General features: G+C 33.5%; 1 pseudogene; it reads left to right on the forward strand.

Moving 5' to 3' along the window:
* Positions 1-22,312, forward strand: part of LOC100430432 (putative solute carrier organic anion transporter family member 1B7) — a 79,596-nt pseudogene that overhangs the window by 21,219 nt on the left and 36,065 nt on the right.

A 22,312-nucleotide genomic window follows, 5' to 3' on the forward strand; every position in this document is an offset into this window, starting at 1 on the left:
TTCAGCAGTGAACCCAGCAGGTCCTTAACTTTTCTTTACTAGGAGACTTTTAATTACAGCTTTAATTTCATTACTTGTTATCGGTCTGTTCAGGTCTTGGATCTCAGTTCAGTCTTGATAGGTTTCATATATTTAGGAATTTATTCATTTCCTCTTGATTTTTCAATTTATTGACATATGTTTACTCATGGTAGCCTCTAGTGGACCTTTAAATTTCTGCAATATCATTTGTAATGTATTCTTTTTCATCTCTGATTTTACATATCTGGGTCTTTTCACATCAGTCTGGATAAATTTCTGTCAATTGTATTTATGTTTTCAAAAAACAGATTTTTTGTATTATTCATCTTTTGCACTGTTTTCTTTATCTCACATTTATTTATTTCTTCTTTCATCTTTATTATTTATTTTCTTCCATCAATTTTGGGTTTAGTTTGCTCTTGTTTTTCTAGTTCTTCAAAATGTATCATTAGATTAATTATTTGAAGTTTTTCTTCTTTTTGATGTGAGCACTTAAAGGTATGAATTTCTCTCTTGGTACTACTTTTACTGTATCTCCTAGGTTTTGGTATGTGCTTCCATTATCATTCATTTCAAGAAATTTTTCAATTTCCTTTGTAATTTGTTCATTGACCCCCTGGTCATTCAGGGGCATATTGTTTAATTTCCATGTGTTTGAATGGTTTCCAAAATTCCTCTTGTTATTGATTTCTAGTTTTATTCTGCTGTGGCCAGAGAAGATGCTTGATGTGATTGCTTTTTTTTCCTTAATGTTTTAAGACTTCTTTTGTGACCTAATATATCATCTCTCTTTAAGAATGATTCATTTGCTGATGAGAGAAAATGTTTATTTTGGAGCCCTTGAATAAAATATTCTGTAAATATGTACTAGGTCCACTTGTTCCATAGCTCAGGTTAAGCCTGTTTCTTTCTTGATTTTCTGTCTAATAGATTTTTTCAATGCTGAAAGTGAGTTGTTGATATTTCTGGCTATTATTATATTGAAGTCTGTCTCTCTCTTTCACCCTAATAATATTTGCTTTATATTTCTTGGTGCTTCAGTGTTGGGTGCATATATATTTACAATCCGTTTATTCCCTTGCCTAATTGAACCACTTGTTATTACATAATGACATTATTTGTCTCTTCTTTCAGTTTTGTCTTGAAATCTGTTTTGTCTGATGTAAGAAAAGCAACATTGGCATGTAATAACATCTTTTGCCATCCCTTCATTTTCAGCCTGTGTTTATGGTGAATTATGTTTCTTGTAGGCAACAGATCATTAGGTCTTGTTATATCACCCATTCAGACACTCTGTTTCTTTTGATTGGAGACTGTAGTTAATTTACATTCAATTTTATTAATAGGTGGGGACTTACTCCTGCTATCTTGTTATTTGTTTTCTTATGGTTTTGGGGTCTTCTCTTCTCCCTTCTTGTCTTTCTTTTAGTGAAGGTCATTTTCTCTAATGGAATAATTTAATTTCTTCCTTTTATTTTTTAGTTTTTGGTCTGTCATAAGTATTTTGATTTGAGATTACCATGAGGCATGCACATACTTATTTATAACCCATTATTTTAAACTGGTAATAGCTTAAGATGAATGCATAAAGAAAAAATGCAAAAAAAAAAAAAAAAGAAAAACTAATAGGCTGGGCACAGTGGCTCATGCCTGTAATCCCAGCACTTTGGGAGGCAGAGGCAGGTGTCACCAGAGGTCAAAAGTTCAAGACCAGCCTTGCCAACATGGTGAAATCTCATCTCTACTAAAAATACAAAAATTAGCCAAGTGTGGTGGCAGGCGCCTGTAGTCTCAGCTACTCAGGAGGCTGAGTCAGGAGAATCTCATGAAGGTGGAGGTTGCAGTGAGCTGAGATCGCACCACTGCACTCTAGCCTGGGTGACAAGAGCAAGACTCTGTCTCAAAAAAAAAAAAAAAAAAAAAAAAAAGAAAACTGATAAAACCTCTATACTACAACATCATCCTCTTATGTTTAAGCATTTTTTTTTGTTTCTCTTTGGATCTTATTTACTGTGTATATCTCAAAAAGATTTGTAGTTACTATTTTTTATTGTTTCATCACTTAGTCTTTCTACTTGAGTAGTTTGCACACCATAATTACAGCAGTATAATATTCAGTATTTTTCTGTGTGCCTACTTTTGACACTCAGTTTTTTAACTTTGGATGATTTCTTCTAGCTCATTAACATTATTTTCTTTTAGACTTTAGAACTCCCCTTAGCATTTCTTATAGGACAATCCTGGAGTGCATAAAATCCCCCAGTCTTCTTTTTATTAATCTGGGAAGGTCTTTATTTCTTGTGTTTGAATTATATTTTTGCTGGACATAATATTCTAGGGTAAAAGTGTTTTTCTTTCTTTATCCTTCACATTTGAGAGTTGGGTTGCTAAGTGCCTTGAGGTACTCTTCTTCAGGTTATATTTGCTTGGTTTTCATTAACATTCTTGTACTTGAATGTTGATATTTTCTCTAGGTTTGAAAAGTTCTGTAATGTTATCCCTTTGAATAAACTTTCTACCCTTTCTCTATCTCCCTTTTAAGGTAAATAACTCTTAGTTTTGCCCTTTTGAGGTTATTTTCTGTATCTTTTAGGTGTGCATCATTCTTTATTCTTTTGTCTCTTGTGACTGTGTAATTTCAAACAACCTATCTTCAAGATCATTATTCTTTCTTTTGCTTGATCAGTTCTGCTTGTAAGAGACTCTGAAGCATTCTTTAGTATGTCAGTTGAAGTTTTCAACTCTTAAATTTGTTCTTGATGGATTTTAATAATTTCAGTCTCTTTCCTTTGTTTTGAGAATTTTTTTATTTTTAATTTTTTGAGTATATAATAGGTGTATATATTTGTGGGGTACATAAGATGTTTTGATACAGACATGCAATATGAAATAAACACATCATGGATAATGGGGTATTAAGCCCTCCAGCATTTATCCTTTGAGATACAAATAATCTAACTACATTCATTAAGTTATTTTAAAATATAAAATTATTATTTACTATAGTCACCCTATTGTACTATCAAATAGTAGGTCTTATTCCTTCTATTTTTTTTGTACTGATCAACTGTCCCCACCTCCCACCTCCAATCCTCTACTACCCTTCCCAGCTTCTGGCAACATCCTTCTTCTCATTATGCCTACAAGTTCAATTGATTTGATTTTTAGATCCCACAAATAAGTGAGAGCATGTGATGTTTGTCTTTCTGTACCTGGCTTACTTCACTTAACATAACAATCTCCAGTTATCTCCATGTTGATGTAAATGACTGGATCTCATTCTTTTTGTGGCTGTATAGTACTCCATATGTGCCAAATCTTTTTTATGAATTCATCTATTGATGGACACTTAGGTTCCTTCCCAATCATAGCTATTGCAAACAGTGCCACAACAAACATAGGAGTGCAGATATGTCTTAAATATATTGATTCCCTTTCTTTTAGGTATATACCCAGCAGTGGGATTGTTAAATCATATAGTAGCCCAATTTTGAGTATTTTGAGGAAACTCAAAACTGTTATCCATAGTGGTTGTACTAGTTTACATTAATACCAACAGTGTATGAAGTTTCGTTTCCTTTTCTCTGTGTTCTCACCAGCATTTGTTATTGCCTGCCTTTTGAATAAAAACCATTTTAACAGGGTGAGATATATCATTCATCAGATATCTCATTGTAGTTTTGATTTCCATTTCTCTAATGATTAATGATGTTGAACACCTTTTCATTTGCATGTTTGTCATTTGTATATCTTCTTTTGGGAAATGTCTATTCAAGTCTTTTGCCCTCGTTTTGATCAGATTATTAGAATTTTTTCTATAGAGTTTTTTGAGCTCTTTATATATTCAGGTTATTAATCCCTTGTCAGAGGGGGAGTTTGTAAATATTTTCTCCCATTGCATAAGTTGTCTCCTCACTTTTCTGGTTGTGTCTTTTGCTGTGTGAAGCTTTTTAACTTGATGTGATCCCATTTGTGTATTTTTATTTTGGTCACTTGTGTTTATCAGGTATTGCTCAATAACTTTTTTCGCCCAGACTAATGTCCTGATGATTTTCACCAGTATTTTCTTATAGTAGTTTCATAGTTTGAAGTCTGAGATGTATGTCTTTAATCAATTTTGATTTGATTTTTGCATATGGTGAGAGACAGGGGCCTGGTTTTATTCTTCTGCTTATGGATATCCCATTTTCTCAGCACCATTTATTAAACAGACTGTCTTTTCCTCAGTGCACACTTTTGGCACCTTTTTCTAAAACGAATTAACTGTAGTTGTGTGGATTCTGGATTCTCTATTTTGTTCCACTGGTCTATGTATTTGTTTTTATGCCAGTAGCATAGTGCATGTTGTTTGGTCTCCATAGCTCTGTAGTAAAATTTGAAGTCAGATAATAGGATTCCTCCAGATTTTTTTTTTCCTTAGGATAACTTTGGCTATTCTGTGTCTTTGTGTTGCATATGAACTTCAGATTTGATTTTTCTATTTCTGTGAAGAATATTATTGTTATTTTGATAGAGATTGCATTGAATCAGTAGATTGCTTTGGGTAGTATGGACATTGAAACAACATTAATTCTTCCAATCCATGGACATAGAATATTTTTTCAATTTTTGTTGCCCTCCTCAATTTCTTTCATCAATGTTTTAAAGTTTTCATTATAGAGATCTTTCACTTCTTTTGTTAAATTAATTCCAAAGTATTTGTGTCTATTGTAAATGGGATTACTTTTTTATTTCTTTTTCAAATTGTTCACTGTTAACATATAGAAATGGTACTGGTTTCTATGTTGTTTTTATACTGTGCAACTTAACTAAATTTGTTTATCGGGTTGAGTAGCTTCCTTGTAGCATCTTTAGGTTTTTCTACATTTTAGATCATATCTCATGCAAACAACTGTAATTTGACTTCTTCCTTTCCAATTTGGATGCCTTTTATATCTTTGTTGTCCGATTGCTCTAGCTAGGACTTCCAGTATACTATGGTGAGTAAAAATGGTGAAAATGGACATCCTGGTAGTGTTACAGATTATAGAGGAAAGGCTTTCACTTTTCCCCTTTCAGTATGATACTAGCTGTAGGTCTGTCATATATGGCTTTTATTATGTTGGGCTATGTTTCTTCTATCCTCAGTTTTTTTAAGGTGTTTTATTATGCAGTAATATTAAATTTTACCAAATGCTTTTTCATCATCAGTTGAAATGACCACATGATTTTTATGTTTGATGCTGTTGATACAATGTGTCCGGTTGATTTATTTCTATATATTGAACCATCTTCACCTTCCTGGGATAAATGCCACTTGGTCATGGTGAATGATCATTTTAATATATTGTTGAATTTGGTTTGTTAGGATTTTGTTGAGGATTTTTGCATAATTACTCATCAGAGTTATTGGCCTGTAGTTTCCCTTTCTTGATATGTGTTTCTCTGGTCATGGTATGAGGGTAATACTGGCCTCATAGAATGAATTTTGAAGTATTCCCTCTTCCTCTATTTTTTGGAATAGTTTGAGTAGTATTGGTATTCATTATTTTATTCTCTTTGTTAAATTTATCTGATAGAATTCTGGATTCCTTCTCTGTGTCATCTTGAATTTCTTTGAGTTTCCTCAGAACAGCCATGTTGAAATCTGTCTGAAAGAACACATACGTCTGTTTCACCAGGATTAGTTCTTAGTGCCTTATTTAATTTAGTTGGTGAGGTCATGTTTCTCTGGCTGACCTTGGTGCTCATAAATGTTCACTGTTGTCTGGGCCTTGATGAGTTAGATATTTATTGTAGTTTTTGCAGTCTAGGTTTGCTTTTACCCATCCATCTTGAGTTTGCTTCCTAGTTATTTGAAGTGACTTAGGTCCCATGATCAGTGATACTGTGGTTTGTGCAGTCTTATAGAGGTACTGCCTTGGTGGCCTCAGATAAGATCCAGACGAATTTTCTCAATTACTAGACAAAGACTCTTGTTCTTTTCCTCTATATTCTCCAAAACAATGAAATCTCTCTCTTTCTGTACTGAGCTGCCTAGAACTTGAGGCTCAGTGATGCAAGCACCCTTTTGCCCACCACATTTTCAGACAACAATGAGGATTCATATTTTTTCCATGAATAGTTATTAAGTGATCCATGGGCTTAAGACTCCAATGATGACAGCTGTCCAGTCATGAAACCTGAAAAGTCACCAAGTATACACAATCTCAGGAAATGAGAACAACGTCATGACTGATTTCTGGCCCACAGCAACTGCAAGATGTCATCAAATGTTAGACTGATTCTAGTTTCAGAGATAACAAAATACGAAAAGAAGAAATAGTGTCTTAGAATTTAGGACGTATACTTTACTTTATTCATCTATGGAGGACTGCAATCATTATCATTATTTCCCAGGACCTACTGTATTTCAAAATGATTTTTGACTGACTTCTTCTATTTATTCTAGGCACTATCAGGATAACTCCTAAGGACTCTCGTTGGGTTGGAGCTTGGTGGCTTGGTTTCCTTGTGTCTGGAATATTATCCATTATTTCTTCTATACCATTCTTTTTCCTGCTCCCAAATCCAAATAAACCACAGAAAGAAAGGAAAGTTTCACTATTTTTGCATGTGCTAAAAACAAATGATAAAAGGAATCAAATAGCTAATTTGACCAACCGAGGGAAAAATATTACCAAAAATGTGACCGGTAAGTAATTTACATTCATTGTCAAGTTGGAGTTGTTAATTTCAATGAAAGGGAGTAATGAGTATTCAAAAGTAATAAAGCATACTGAAATCATCAAGAGTTAGCTTTCTGGCCGGGCGCGGTGGCTCAAGCCTGTAATCCCAGCACTTTGGGAGGCGGACACGGGCAGATCACGAGGTCAGGAGATCGAGACCATCCTGGCTAACACGGTGAAACCCCGTCTCTACTAAAAATACAAAAAACTAGCCGGGCGAGGTGGCGGGTGCCTGTAGTCCCAGCTACTCGGGAGGCTGAGGCAGGAGAATGGCGTAAACCCGGGAGGCGGAGCTTACAGTGAGCTGAGATCCGGCCACTGCACTCCAGGCTGGCGACAGAGCGAGACTCCGACTCAAAAAAAAAAAAAAAAAAAAAAAAAAAAGAGTTACCTTTCTTCTGCACTAAATTTAGCTGAATTATTTTTCTGAAAGTCATACTAAAGTTGACAAATATTTCTTGAGCACATAACAAGCAGACGTGGATTAGGATTTTGCTCTTGAGCAGGCAGAAACCAATCAAAGGCTACAAATAAAACATCAGTTCCTTATAAGCCAATGAGTATATATTCATTGTAATATTATGTAGTGTAAACTGTGAGGGTTAAAAAGATTATAATATTTCATTCATTCACTTATTCAACAAAAGGTACCAGCCACCACACTATGCCCTGGTGATAGAACATCACTTTTGTTTTTCAAAAACCTAGTGGATAATATTGAGAAGTATATAGATCATTGTAAAAAAGTATCTTAAGTAGTGGTAAGGTAATAATACTTAACTATTCTCAAGTGGAGAGATAGAATAAGGAGAAGGAATTCAGGAGAGGTTTCTCTGTAGTTAATTGGAGTAAGATTATTTTTCTTGCTAATCAAAATTATATATATGATTTAATTAAAATTATATATATGATTTTGTTAAGATTATATATATAATTTATATATATATATAATTGTAGCTTATCTAAGTATTCAAAAATGAAGTGGAAGCAATAGTTTTAATTAAAGTAATTGAAGTCAGTAATGTGAATTAGGATACTTTACCACTTGATAGTGACTCCTCTTTTGAATATAAGCCCTGGCAGGCTAATGGAGAACCACTGAGAAGCAGTAATTGAGAGAATGATCTGGCAGCAGCCAGAGCAAAATATTTGAAATGGTAAGGTATTGACAGCGGTTTTCAGATCGGGACAAAATGGTGAAGTCGTAAAACCTAAAGTAGTGCAATCAGCACCTAAACTCTTGGCAAATGTTTCAAGTTTTTACTGAAGTAAGATTACAAACTTCCCAGGGTAACCCATGCTTTCCTCCTTGTCAGTTCTTTCACTTCCTGTTTGTTGTTGTTGTTATTGTCTCCTCTCTACTACACTAACCCAAAGGCAATGGGATGATGGAGCCTTGTGTATTCACTCATGAGAGTGGATTGTTCAATTTCAACTGCATTGGTAGCTTGAAATTGTCCATGGTAGGAGAATTTACCACCATACATTACCATGGAAATTGAGAAATCCTTAAATCAAGTTTTCCAACCAACAAATCAGTTGTTAAACATTTACCAGCATACCACTGTTTTAAAAGTTTTGTAATTTAACCAGCATACTAAAAATAGAATATCAAGGAATTTTTATTTTGTGTATGCTATGTTTCTACTTTATCTAATCAAATCCATAATAACTAATGGATTTTCAAACCTGTAAGAGTCAGAGTTGACTGTTAATCCAAAAATAATAAAGAGGATAATGAAGATACAAAAATGGTACAATTGTAACATTGTCTATATTATGAGCTGGTGTTTTTGGGGGGGTAGTGACGTGAATTGTAAAGAGAATCTTAATTATTAACAAGTGCCTATTAGGAATGGATAACATACCTAAATACCTATAGTCAGAAGAAAAAATATATTAGATTTATTCTCTATGTTCTCGATTAAAACTAAGACTAATTGAGAAGTTTAGAACGTTGGCCTAACAATTTTAAATATTGTTTATTCTTGCTATACATTTTCTTACCTCTTTTCTGTTCTGTGTCATTTCCTTAACTGTATTTTGTATTATTATAATCAGAGGAAACTATTTTTTAAAGAAACTACTGTTAGTACTGTTCATATCTAATGAAAATCTTTAGAGGTCTATAGAGAACAAGGTCTTTCAAAGCCCGTATCATCCATCTCTCAATAACCATTTCTGGGCCTGTCTTGCTGTACTCTAAAACTTCCTGTTGTTCTAAGTAGTTCCTGCCACTTTTAACTTCTGTTATAGTTGATTGACCTGGCAATCACAGTACCAGAACATAAAATTTCTGCCATGGACAGAAGTTAGAAATTTGTTATCACACCTATTTGTAGGCATAGGTTGTTGTACTGTTACTGTCATAATGTCCCTTGGGACCAACATTTTTATCCCCTCCCTCTCTTTCTTGCATCTTAACACAGGGGATTTATAATACTGCCAGATTTACTGAGGCAGTATTTTATGGTGCAAAAGCTGTATACCAGGGAAAAAATAAGTCTGAGCCCTTATACTAATTTTGTCTTTAAAATTTTTGAACATCAGAGATTGTATTTTTGTATCTTAGATTATGCTGTCTTTAATTTAAATTTATATTTAACAATTTTATTTTAATATAATAATTATATTATTCAGTGCTAATACATAAGGGACATCACATTTCTTTTCTTTTCTTCTTCTTCTTCCCCTCCTCCTCCTTCTCCTTCTTTCCTCTTTTCCTTCTCCTTCTCCTTCTTCCTCTTCCTCTTCCTCTCCTTCTCCTTCACTGTGACAGGGTCTGGCTCTGTCCCCTAAGTTAAAATGCAGTGGCATGTATATGACTTGCTGCAGCCTCGATTTCCCAGGCTCAAGTTACTCTCCCTCATCAGCCCTCCAAGTAGCTGAAATGATGGGAGTGTGCCACCATGCTAGTCTAAGTTTTGTATATTTTGTAGAGGGGGGATTTTGCCATGTTGCACAGTCTGGTCTCTAACTCCTGGGCTCAAGCAGTCTGCATGCCTCTGCCACTCAAAGTGTAGGGATTAGAGGCATTTTAGCCACTGCACCCTGTGAACATCACATTTCTGATTCACTTTTTTTTTTTTTCTGGGACTCCTAGTATATTGCCTAGTACCCAATTGAAAACCAAACATTAGTGGAATGAATGAATAAATTAATTAATCTATATGTAATAGTATGGTAGAGTGTCAAGGATAACCAAATGTTAAGCGAACAAAGTAAGTTACAAAACAGCATTTATGCATGATGCTATTTGGAAGTAAAATGAACTAAACCAACAAATAATAATATGCATATGAAAAATATTGAAGGGATATAGTTATACTGTTAACAGTAGCATTGAAGGGTACTCTTTCTGTGTTATGTAGTTTTGTAATTTTAAATCTTATATAACTCATATTTACAAAATTCAGATATTAATGTATTTAAATTACATTGAAATATTTTGTTTACTTTTATAATTCTACAGGTTTTTTCCAGTCTTTGAAAAGCATCCTTACCAATCCCCTGTATGTTATATTTGTAATTTTTACATTGTTACACATGAGCAGCTACATTGCTTCTATTACTTATATCATTAAAATCATGGAGCAACAGTATGGTCGGTCTGCATCTGAGACTAACTTTTTGTTGGGTAAGATATATTTTTACCTGTTTGCTTGACAAATGAAACATTACTGAGTACTTGTGTTAAAAGACACATTTTATTGTGAAGGTGATTTCACATTTTACTAAATATACTTTTAGTATCTCTCGTAACATCTGTCAATATTGTGACATAACCACTGTTCTGCATTTGAAGTTGCATCTCATGTTAGATGAGTTCTAAAACAAAGTTGCTTTTGAATAAAACATTTAGATGTGGTATCTGCATAATTGGATCTTACAGTGCTGAGATCCTGAGACAAACCCTTTTGTAATCTAGTCGTGATAATCCTGTTATTCATGGACTGAAATAAGGCCTCAGCCACTTACAGAACATATGATATTGATGTTTTTTTAAAAAAGAATCAATTTAAATGTATCACAAAATATGCATGATTCAAAAAAATATCATATTTTAGAGAGTATTTTTTTTGCTACAGTATCTATTTTCAGTGTCATATTGAGACATGCCTATTAAGAAGTTATAACACTTTGTAGAAACTATTCTACAAATCTATTATACAAAACTATCAATTTGTAGAAGCATTGTAGAAGTTTGACAAATATGTGATGAGTTTAAAAAATTTATCAAGTGGTATGTGACTAGGTCATGAGTACATGAGAAAATAAGAATTAGAAAATGAATGTACTGAAGCACTAGACCAGGCACCTGGATGATCTCCCTGTTGAACTTCAAAGTTTAAACTTAAAAGTTAACTTTTGACTCCCAATAACTTGATCTGAATTTTTTGTTAGAGGATACGTCATCTTTAATAACTCTTATAGGACACGGTAAAATTGTAGGAGGAATTGACCATTTTTAATCCTGTATGTTGATCTTTTTTATTGTACCCTGGTACAATGTGTACCCTAGTATATATGTGTTTTGATGAATAAGGATGAGACATTGCTTCAGGAATTCAATTCTAAATCTCTGGGAAAATTTGAAGTAAGCTTCAGAGGTTTGGAACTCTATTGTGAGAGATGTAAAGGATTTTAGATGGCAGGCTCAAAATCTCATAGGAAAAAAGAGTTTGTTTTGTTGTTGTTGATTTCCAGAAAAAAAGAATGTGCTTCACAGAAATAATCTGTTCAGACACACAAATATCCTTAGCCATTGCCTTTTGCTCTTGAAGAAACCAAACCCTCATAACTGGCAGGAAGAAATTATTTTTGTCTCTCTTATATGGCACACTGGTCCCCCTACCTCCACCTTAGTCTGCCACCCTCGTCTTAAAGAAGTGATATGATGGGATGAATTTGGTTCATCCAACCTCGTACTGTGTTTCATATAAAAACACGTATCTGAAAAAATGTATATATTTATATCTATTCGTTTAAATATATCTATTTAAATATGTGTATTTATTTTTATATATTCATTTAAATAGATATATTTAAATATGTGTATATATTTTTATATACATGTACTTTTTTTATATATATACACTAATGTTGGCAATAGGAAAATGACCTGAAAAAGATTACACAACTACATATATTTATATATATACACATATATATTTATATATATTTATGTATTTATATATTTTATATATTTATTTATTTTATTTATTTATATATTTATTTTATATATTTATATATTACATAATATATTATATTATATGCATAATATATAAATATATGTAAATATATGTGAATATTTATATATTATACATATAATATAATAAAATAATAAATATTATAAATAAATAATATATAAATATAAAATATATATTTATATATATTTAAGAGAGTGTGTGTGTATATATATCTATTTACAGCTTTTTTCTCTTCTTTTATTTCTAGGAATCCTAGCCCTACCTGCTATTGCAATCGGCATGTTTTCAGGAGGATATATCATTAAAAAATTCAAATTGTCTTCAGTTGGACTCGCCAGATTGGGATTTTGTTCTGCAACAGTGCATCTCTTATCTCAAGTTTTATATTTCTTTCTAATCTGCGAAAGCAAATCAGTTGCCGGCCTTACCTTGACCTACGATGGGTTTGTATATATCATTATATCAATTGCATAATATGTTAACCATGCAATTAAAAGATTATGTGTAAGGAATATAGGGTAGAAAACAATTGTAATTAAACTTTCTTTTCATTGAGAGAAATTTCATTTTTGAAATTCTTAAAATGTTCACTCCCTAAGACCTTAAGGTGATTTTATTCTTTCAGTAAAGAAAAACAATATAGGTTGAAATAATAACGTCTACAATTTATGGGTAATTGTAATGAGTGGTGGGTAATTTTATCTGCATTTTATAAATGAGAAAGTAAAGACTTTGCCTTTTTATTCACATTCTCTCATGAAGGTATAGTGATATTTTAAGACTATATGATATATGTTGATGCCACCAGTCTGACAGCTAAAAATATGTGTGCTTATGTATTAAAATGTATTAATATTAACTTCTACTAGAGTGTCTATAGATATAACTAATTAAAACAAAAAAAATTGGGTCCTTCAATACTTTTTGAGACTCTGAAGGACTCCTAAGAAAAAACGTATTTGAAAACTGTCGAAAAATTATTTTTCCCCAAAAGTCTCTATGAGGTTGACATTTTTTACAAAGAGTAGTCACATTGCTAAGCTATGGCAGAACTAATCTGAACACAAGAGGATCTGATTGCAATTTCTGGACTAGGTCATTATCTTAGTCCATTTCAGCTGCTATAACAAAATATTGTGTCATTTGTAAATACACAGAAATGTATCTCTCACAGTTCTGGAGGCTGGAACATACAAGATCAAGGTGCTGGGAGATTTGGTATCTGGTAAAGGCACGCTTCCTAGTTCATAGATTGTGACTTCTAGCTGTGTTTAGTCATGGTGGAATATGCAAGGGGTCATTAACTCCATTCAGGAGGGTTCACCCTCATGACCAGATCACATGACAGCCCTGTCTCTTAATAGCTTCACATAGGAGATTAGATTTCAATCTATGAATTTAGGGGCACACAAATATTTAGACCATAGCAATCATAAACCTTTCTCCATAGCTACTCCCAGTAGGATGTCCTCAAGCAAAATAATGAATTAGATGACTTTAAATGAAATTATTAATAATGTGTTTTCTAAATTACTGATGGACTTTTTTCTCAATTTAAATGACATACTTATTTACAGGTACTTCATCAATCCCCAATCATTAACGAATTTTTGCAAAACAAAATAACTTTTAAAATCTTGAAGCAGAAAATTTATACAAATAATATGGTTTATAATTTTAGCCATGATTAAAATTATATTTAATAATTTATAGCCTTATTATAATGTAAATCAGTTTAAACATATTGTAGTGTCGCTTAAAAAATATACAGAACTTTTCTAGCCCTTTTCAACTGATTCTATTATTTTTTGTTTTTCATTCTTCAGAGGTTTGGCTCTAACCAAAATGAATTCTTATTTTATGTAGTTAAGATACAGATTTTAAAGTTCAACCACATTAACTAGCATCCATAGATTCACAGAAGTTTATAGTGACCTGAGAGGAACTTCAATCTAATGCCATTCCCTTTATCTTACCGCCCCCCCAAAAAAAATGAGTCTAGAAAAATAAAGTTACTTTTCTAATGTGAAACTTCTTGATGGAATCGTAACAACCTCTTGTGTAAGTCTTATCTAATCCCTGATCTATTTTTTAAGTTTTACTTTTTCTAAGTAATAAATCGTGTCTTGGTATAGAAGGAGAGTTACAAGCATTAAAAAATTAAAAGCATTTTAAAAAACCTATTTTGGCATTATCAGATCAAGTTTCTTGATCTAATTAAAGAAAATCCTTTATTTCATTTCTCTCTTCTTTCCCTCACCTTCCCTCCTCCTTTATTTCCCGTCTACTTCCCCCTTGTCTCTCTCCTCCTCTTCCTTCTTTTCTTCCACTATCTTCTCTTTCTCTCTTTTTGATATATGTCTATCGTATATTTTCAGAAATAGTCCAGTAAGATCTCATGTAGATGTACCACTTTCTTATTGCAACTCAGAGTGCAATTGTGATGAAAGTCAATGGGAACCAGTCTGTGGGAACAATGGAATAACTTACATCTCACCTTGTCTAGCAGGATGCAAATCTTCAAGTGGTAATAAAGAGCCCATAGTGAGTATTTGTTTTTGTTTTTCCTTCTCTCCTTAATCAAAATCACAGATTTGATTTTTAAATAATTGCTTATCGTATCTTCCTATAGCTAAGGTCTCCAGTATAAAGGATAAAAGATTTCAATATTATCTGTCATTGTGATGGATGTGAAGTATAAACAAAGCTTCATATGAAGTCCTGCTTAGGACACAACCAAGATTTTCTGTTATTTGAATTCTATTTTGAGATTACCCCACTTTTTTCTTGAGAGTGTAGAAATATGACCTATTAAAATTTAATCCACTTAGGATTTCTAAGAAGCATCTGATTTGACTGAAGCACAGGATTTCAATTAAGTTGGAATTAATTTATCCATCAGAAGTTAGAGGAAAGTCCTGATTAACGTGTTGTCAGCACTACCTACTTTACTGGGACAATAATCTATGTGCATTTTTATATATACATCCTGATGTGTTTAGCTAGGGGCTCACTGGGGCTTTTGACTTTCCAATAAATTAATCAAGGATTTATGCTCACTTAACTGCCCAGTTCTCGATTTCCTATGTTGATTTCCTCACAGCCAGCACTTCTGTTACCCAGGATAATTTAGTATCCTGCTCACTTGTTGCCAACATATCCATTAGAAATTCCATTTTTTTCCTTCACTCAAAAGGTTTTTTTCCATGTGAGCCTCAGGTTTTTCCCAATATCCTGGGTAACTCCCAATAGTTGGAAATTGGGTATGGTATCCCGCATACCTACCATTCACTCAACGTCTCACAAAGTTGTGTAATCATTTTTCAGGCCATTTTCCTATTGCCAACATTAGCAACATAGTCAGTTATGATAATTACTCTCCACCACACTCTTCTATGTTTCATTTTTAAACATTTTTCATCTTTCCCTTGCCCACTGTCATGCTGATATATCATGGAAAGGCATGGAGAAATTTGAAGAATAAAGTGTCTATTTGAAGAATAAAGTTCCTTGAAGATAGGCCATAACTTTAATAAACTTGCACAACATATATGGCCCAAAGACTATACTTAAAAGCCCACATCTCATATTCCTCGACTATAATATCTTTCAGTAAGGGTGCCCTCATTTAATCCCTAGTTTCACTTTGCCCAACAGTGAAGATCTGAAAGAAACATAATATTAGAATCCTAAAAAGAGCTCTGTCTACATGGAGATATCTTCTTAATATGGACAATGGCTCTACCCTCTGGGGGCTACTGCAAAATTCCTTTACTAAATCCTCAGTTAAAAAAAAAAATCTCTTTATAAAATAATGTTCTCTGTATCAAATTTGGTTTTATTGGCCAATGTGCTTTCTCTAAAAAGATTGCTCCATATTATTCTTAGTGAAAAAAAAAGAAGGATTAGAGGAAGCTTGGTGGAACTATAAAAGTATAGATTTAAATTCTTTTAAAATTCTTCCTTCAGTAATTATTCTTTAGCACTAGTAGGTTAAAGGCAAACTTCCCTTAAACTTTTGTTTAGCCTAGAATCAGAATAGATTTTTTTAAAGCCACCTACCTACAAACACTGTCTGATTAAACCTCTCAAATCACTTGATCCTAATGTTCCCCTTCTGTACTCTTACCATTAGTCAGGATATTCTGTTGTGTTGGACCTCTCTGGTAATAATATTAACTATTTTATTATCTGTCATTATGGTCTTGAATGCTGCTTTCGACTGCTTAAATAGAATTCTGGCATCCATGCCCATCTCTATTTCCTCTGTACTCTGTCCTATTTTCATGAGTGGCTCTAGTTCCAGATTTCGGCCCCTTTCAACCTGCTGTATTTTCTGAAGTTTTGGGGTAATCCTTCCCCAGGCATGTCACTAATACTTAGTAGAGATTGTTAAAGTGAGTAAAAATGCATATTTTAGGAAGTAAGTGTGGTTGAAAGAGCAATATTGAAAACAATTTATATTGATGAGAAAATTATATACAGTTTCATACACTAATTTCTTAAATTATTTCCCAATTTTAATATTAAGAATTTATTAAATGTTAATATTCAATTACATTATCTTATACAGAAAGTAATTCAGGAAGCAATTTTGTCTTTCATTATTAAGCGACTGTATTTTTATAATATTTTTAAAACTATAAATATTTTAGTTTGAGACTTCTTTAAATATAATGGAATGTATTCATAGCCCAGTTGCATGTGGCAAATGTATTTGGTAATATTTCAAAAATTATTTTTAGGTGTTTTATAACTGTAGCTGTGTGGAAGTAACCGGTCTCCAGAACAAAAATTACTCAGTGCATCTGGGTGAATGCCCAAGAGATGATGCGTGTACAAGGAAATTTTATGTTTATTTTGCAATTAAAGTCTTAGATTCTTTCCTCTGTGCAATTGGACTTACCTCATATTCCGTGCTGGTGATTAAGTAAGTATGATGTTTTAAAACACTATCATGTATATTAAACTAAAAACACACCCAATGATATACATATTTTCCGTATTTAGCTCAAATTCATATTTTGTTACATTTTAATTTTCTGGGAATTCATTTTCTTAGAATTATTATGATATTTCAATGCTATCATTAATAATATAATTTTGGCTCTAATACTTCCATTGTGAAATCTAGACTCTATACATTCTTCTTTTATTGAGAATCTTAAGACACACACTGATTGACAATTGCCTCAATTGTAAACGAGTATCTATATGATTCAAAAAGAACTTTTAATTTTCAGTTGCCTTGGATCCTAATGGGCTAGTTAGAGGAAATCATCTGTTGATTTCATTGAAAGAAAACATTTTGCAACAAGATATAAATATAAACTTCCGTGTGTGATGAAATTCTAATGCTGTAAATTTACCCACAGCATGGCTTCTGACCTAGTATCCCTTAATACCATTGTAGACTGAAGAAAAGTGTATGTAAAGAATTCATTCCTTTCTTCACTCATTAAACAGATATTTAGACAGGATGTGATGCTTAATGAAGAATATTTCTTGGTAAATAAAACCAATAAGGTACCTGTTGTCTCATAGCTTAGAAAATCGACGAGCGACCTGAGAAAAATAAGTCTTAAAATAAACACATAATTACAAATTGCTCTTAGTCTTAATAAGGAAAAAGACTGCTAATAAATGGAATAAAAAGAGAAATGAAATTTGGGAGTGAAATGAGAGTATATGAGGGAAAGGACTCACAAAGTACATCTTAAAAGAAGTGATGTTTTATCTAAAAGCATACAGAAAAAACCGAATGAAGGGCTTTCAGGAAGAGGGTCTAGGTACTGATTCCTTAAGACAGGAAAGAACTAGTGTGTTTGAAGACTAAAAAGAATCCAGTTCATTGGACCATACTGAGTGAGAGGGGTATGGCATAAGATAAGTTTGGAAAATTAGGGAGGAAGCAGATAATGTGTGCCCTACTGGCCAATATAATAATTCAGTCAACTAAAACTGTAAACATGTAAAGACAGGCATGTGGATCTTAAAAATATACATGATAAGTAGAATAACCTGGGTTAACATCTGATTGTACTTTTAAAACATACTAGTTGATCATATTCATGGTCTGCTAACAGCATGACATGATAGAAAAAAAAAATGTGTTTTTAAATTTTGTTAACATGAAAGTAAACCTGTAAACTAAATTTACAGTTGTTAAATTTTGACCCTGACTGCAAGTCTTATCAAATTATTTATAGTAAATATTCCACAAATACAGCTTCACCTTCAATATAAAATGTCTACTCAGAGGGAGAAGCATATATTTGCTAAAATACAATTTCATTAAAATAAAAATTCACCTCAAAACCTCATACTAGTTTGTATCTCAACATGTTTCAACTTCTTAATTAAAACTTTTTCATGAGGAGAGTTTTAAAAATACTGTTTCATCCTTGATAATTATGATTTATCTAATTAGGAAAGTTATGAAATCAACATTACCACTTGTCAAAAGCATTTATTAATCTCTCACTAGCCTTTGATTTTCTTTGAAGAAAAGTTTTGTGAAGCAGACTAGAGAACACAGATATAAAATATGAACTTCAGTCTGTTAATGATTTTCTAATGCTTATATCATAAGACTATTGCTAAAACTAGACTAAGCAGGAGTGTAGGCATTTACTCATCCAATACATATTTATTATGTGTGTCAGCCACAGGTCCATGCAATGAGGATGCAAATGTGAATGAAAGTGGTAAAACTTCATTGGCATCCAGTGGGCATGGGGAATGGGGGATGGATTGGCACAGGAGAAGAACTAATAAACAAATAAGCAAGTAAATATGTAAAATAGGGTAAGTGTGCAACACTAGAAAGAAGGATCAGAGTAAGAAAATAGAAAAAGTAGGGATAGGTAAGAGACACTAGTTCAGACATTGTGCACTGGAAATCATATGATAAGAAGCCTAAATGAAGAGCTGAAGAGTGAAACTACAAGCCATGCTAAATGGGGCCAGGGAAGGAACAATCTAGGCAAGGTAGAGCAGAGGTAAAGCCCTGGTGTGGAGCATACTTGACATATACATGGTCAGAAAAAAGTGTGTGAGGAAGAGAGAGGTATGAAGCACAATGACAGAGCTAGCATGATCCAGATTATGTTGTTCAAAGGAAAGTCTTTGGAACTTATTCTAAACGTGTTCAGAAGCCCTAGAGGGTTTAAGTGTTAGTATTACCTAATGCTTATGGCTTACCTAATGAGAAGAACACTCGAACTGTGCATGCAGATGGAGCGTGTTTTTGCAAGACAAAAATTAAATCATGGAAAAGAGAAGGCTATGATCATTCTTCACAAGATGGGGTCTCGACTGAGCATGGTTATGATTAAGGAAGTGGGAAGTGACTTGAGTCTCAGTCTTTGTTTTGTTTTTTAAGGCAAAGCCAATATAATTTGCTGCTCAATTGAATACGGCAGGTGAGAGAGAGAATTTAAGGATGATCTGAAAATTCTGATCTGAGTTCTGAAAAAATTATAGTACTGTCGAACAAAATGGGAAAGACTAAGGAAGAGTAGTTTTGGGAAAGTGGACAAGTAAGACTTCTTGTGTCTCTAAAACTGAGCTGCCTGTTAGATACCTACCGACAATGTCATATGTAGAATCTACTATTCAGGAGAAACACTAAAGTTAGAAACATAAATTTTAGAGTTAGCAACATACAGATGCTATTTAAATTCAGTGCTCTATTGAGATCTTCTAGGGACTCAGTACAGATAGAAACTAGATCCTAGGACCAACACCTAGTGCTCTAACTTTAGAAATCAATAATAGAAGAAGCCAGTGAAGGAAACAGAGGAAGTCCCGTGAGTTATGAGAAAAACTGAGAAAAGATCATGTTCTTGAAGCATAATGAAGAATATATGAAGTAGTGAGTAAAGCAACTATGTCAAGGGCTGCTGAGAGTTCACAGGAGTTAGGGACTAGAAAGTGACCCTCAGATTTCATTATATGCTGATCACTGTTAGCCCAAACAAAACTGGTGTATGAAGAAGGAAGGGAAATATAAGGCTGCTTTGGTTATTAAAAAGTGTTTCATTTTTATGGATTTAGGGGTACAAGTGCAGTTGTGAAACATGGATATACTGTGCAGTGAAGTATGGGGTTTTGTGTTCTCATCATCTGAATAGAGTACATTGTATCCAGTAGATAGTATTTCATCCCTCCCACCCTCCCGTCCCATCCCATCCCTGCCACCCTCTGCCAACCTCGCACACTTTAGAGTCTCTAATGGTCTATTGTTTCACTGTGTATGTCCTTATGTACCCACTATTTAGCTCTCACATCAAAGTGAGTACATGCATTTTTTAACTTTCTGTTTCTGACTCACTTCACTAAGGATAATGGCCTCCAGTTCTACCCATAATGCTGCAAATGACTTGACTTCATTTTTTATGGCTGACTAGTATTCCATGATATATACATATATATCAAATTCTTAATCTAACTCTCAGTTAATGGACATTTAGATTAATTTACGACTTTGCTTTTGTCATTAGTGCTGTCATAAGCATACGAGTGCAGGTATTTTTTGTTTGTTTGTTTTTGTTTTGAGACAGAGTCTTACTTTTTTTGCCAAGACTGGAGTGCAGTGGTGGGATCTCATCTCCCTGCAATCTCCGCCTCCCAGGTTCAAGCAATTCTCCTGCCTCAGCTCTGAGTAGCTGGGATTTCAGTCACCCACCACCATACCTGACTGATTATTTTGTATTTTATTTTATTTTATTTTGTTTTATTTATTTTAATTTTTAGTGGAGATGTGGTTTTCACTATGTTAGTCAAACTGGTCTCAAACTCTTGACTTCAAGTGATCTGCCTGCCTTGGCCTCCCTAAGTGCTGGGATTGCAGGCATGAGCCACTTCACCCAGCCACAGGTGTCTTTTTAATAAAATTATTTATTTTTATTTAGGTAGACATCCAGTACTGGGATTTCTGGATTGAATGGTAGTTCAGTTTTTAGGTCTTTGGTAAATCTCTATACTGTTTTCCATAGAGGTTGTACTAATTTACATTCCCACCAACGGTGTATAAGCATTCTCTTTTCTCCTCATCTTCACCAACATCTGTCGTTTTTTGACTTTGTAATAATAGCTATCATAAGGATATAAGATGATACTGTGATTTTAATTTTAATATCTCTGATGATTAGTGATGTTGGGGATTTTTTATATGTTTATTGAACACTTGTATGTCTTCCTTTGAAAAATGTCTGTTCATGTCCTTTGCCCACTTTTTAATGAGGTTCTTTTTCTTTTCATTGAGTTGAGTTCCTCATATATTATGGATATTAGCACTTTATCAGATCCATTGTTTACAAATATTTTCTCCCATTCTGTGGGTTGTCTGTGTCCTCTGTTGATTATTTCTTTTACTCAGCAGAAGGTTTTCAGTTTAATTAAGTTCCATTGGCGTATATTTGTTGTTGTTGTATTTGCTTTTGAGAATGTAATCATAAATCCTTTGCCTAGATCAATGTCCAGGAGAGTTTTCCTAGGTTTTCCCCTAAGATTTTTTATAGTTTCAGGCCTTACATTTAAGTCTTTTTTTTTTTTTTTTTTTTTTTTTTTCGGCGGAGTCTCGCTCTGTCGCCCAGGCTGGAGTGCAGTGGCGCGATCTCGGCTCACTGCAAGCTCCGCCTCCCGGGTTCCCGCCATTCTCCTGCCTCAGCCTCCCGAGTAGCTGGGACTACAGGCGCCGCCACCACGCCCGGCTAATTTTTTTTTTTTGTATTTTTAGTGGAGACGGGGTTTCATTGTGTTAGCCAGGATGGTCTCGATCTCCTGACCTCGTGATCCGCCCGTCTCGGCCTCCCAAAGTGCTGGGATTACAGGCTTGAGCCACCGCGCCCGGCCACATTTAAGTCTTTAATCAATTTTGAGTTAATTTTTATATATGGTGAGAGATAGAGATTCCATTTTATGACTGCATATATGACTCTCCAATTTTCCCAGTACCATTTATTGAATAGAATGTCCTTTCCTCAGTGTATATATATTTTTGCCTTTGTCAAAGATCGGTATGTTGTAGGTATGTGGTTTTATCTCTAGCTTCTGTAGTCTGTTCCATTAATCTATGCATTTATTTTTATACTATTACTATTTATTTTGGCTTATAGACTTGAAGTATAATATAAAGTATAATATAATTAGAAATACTGAACAAATAATGAGTAATTAAATTGAATTGAATCAGTAATAAAAAAGAAATCTCCTAATAACAATAAAAAGTGCAAGAACAGTTGACATCACTGCCAGGTAAGGTAGTGTAATAGTCAGGTAAGGTAATAACTTCAGCTTATTTTTTGCTTAGGATGAATTTGCTCTTCAGGATCTTTTTTGGTTCCATATGAATTTTAGGATTTTTTTTCT

The sequence above is a fragment of the Macaca mulatta genome, chromosome 11, assembly GCF_049350105.2.
Source record: "Macaca mulatta isolate MMU2019108-1 chromosome 11, T2T-MMU8v2.0, whole genome shotgun sequence".
NCBI classification, from domain to species: Eukaryota; Metazoa; Chordata; class Mammalia; order Primates; family Cercopithecidae; genus Macaca; species Macaca mulatta.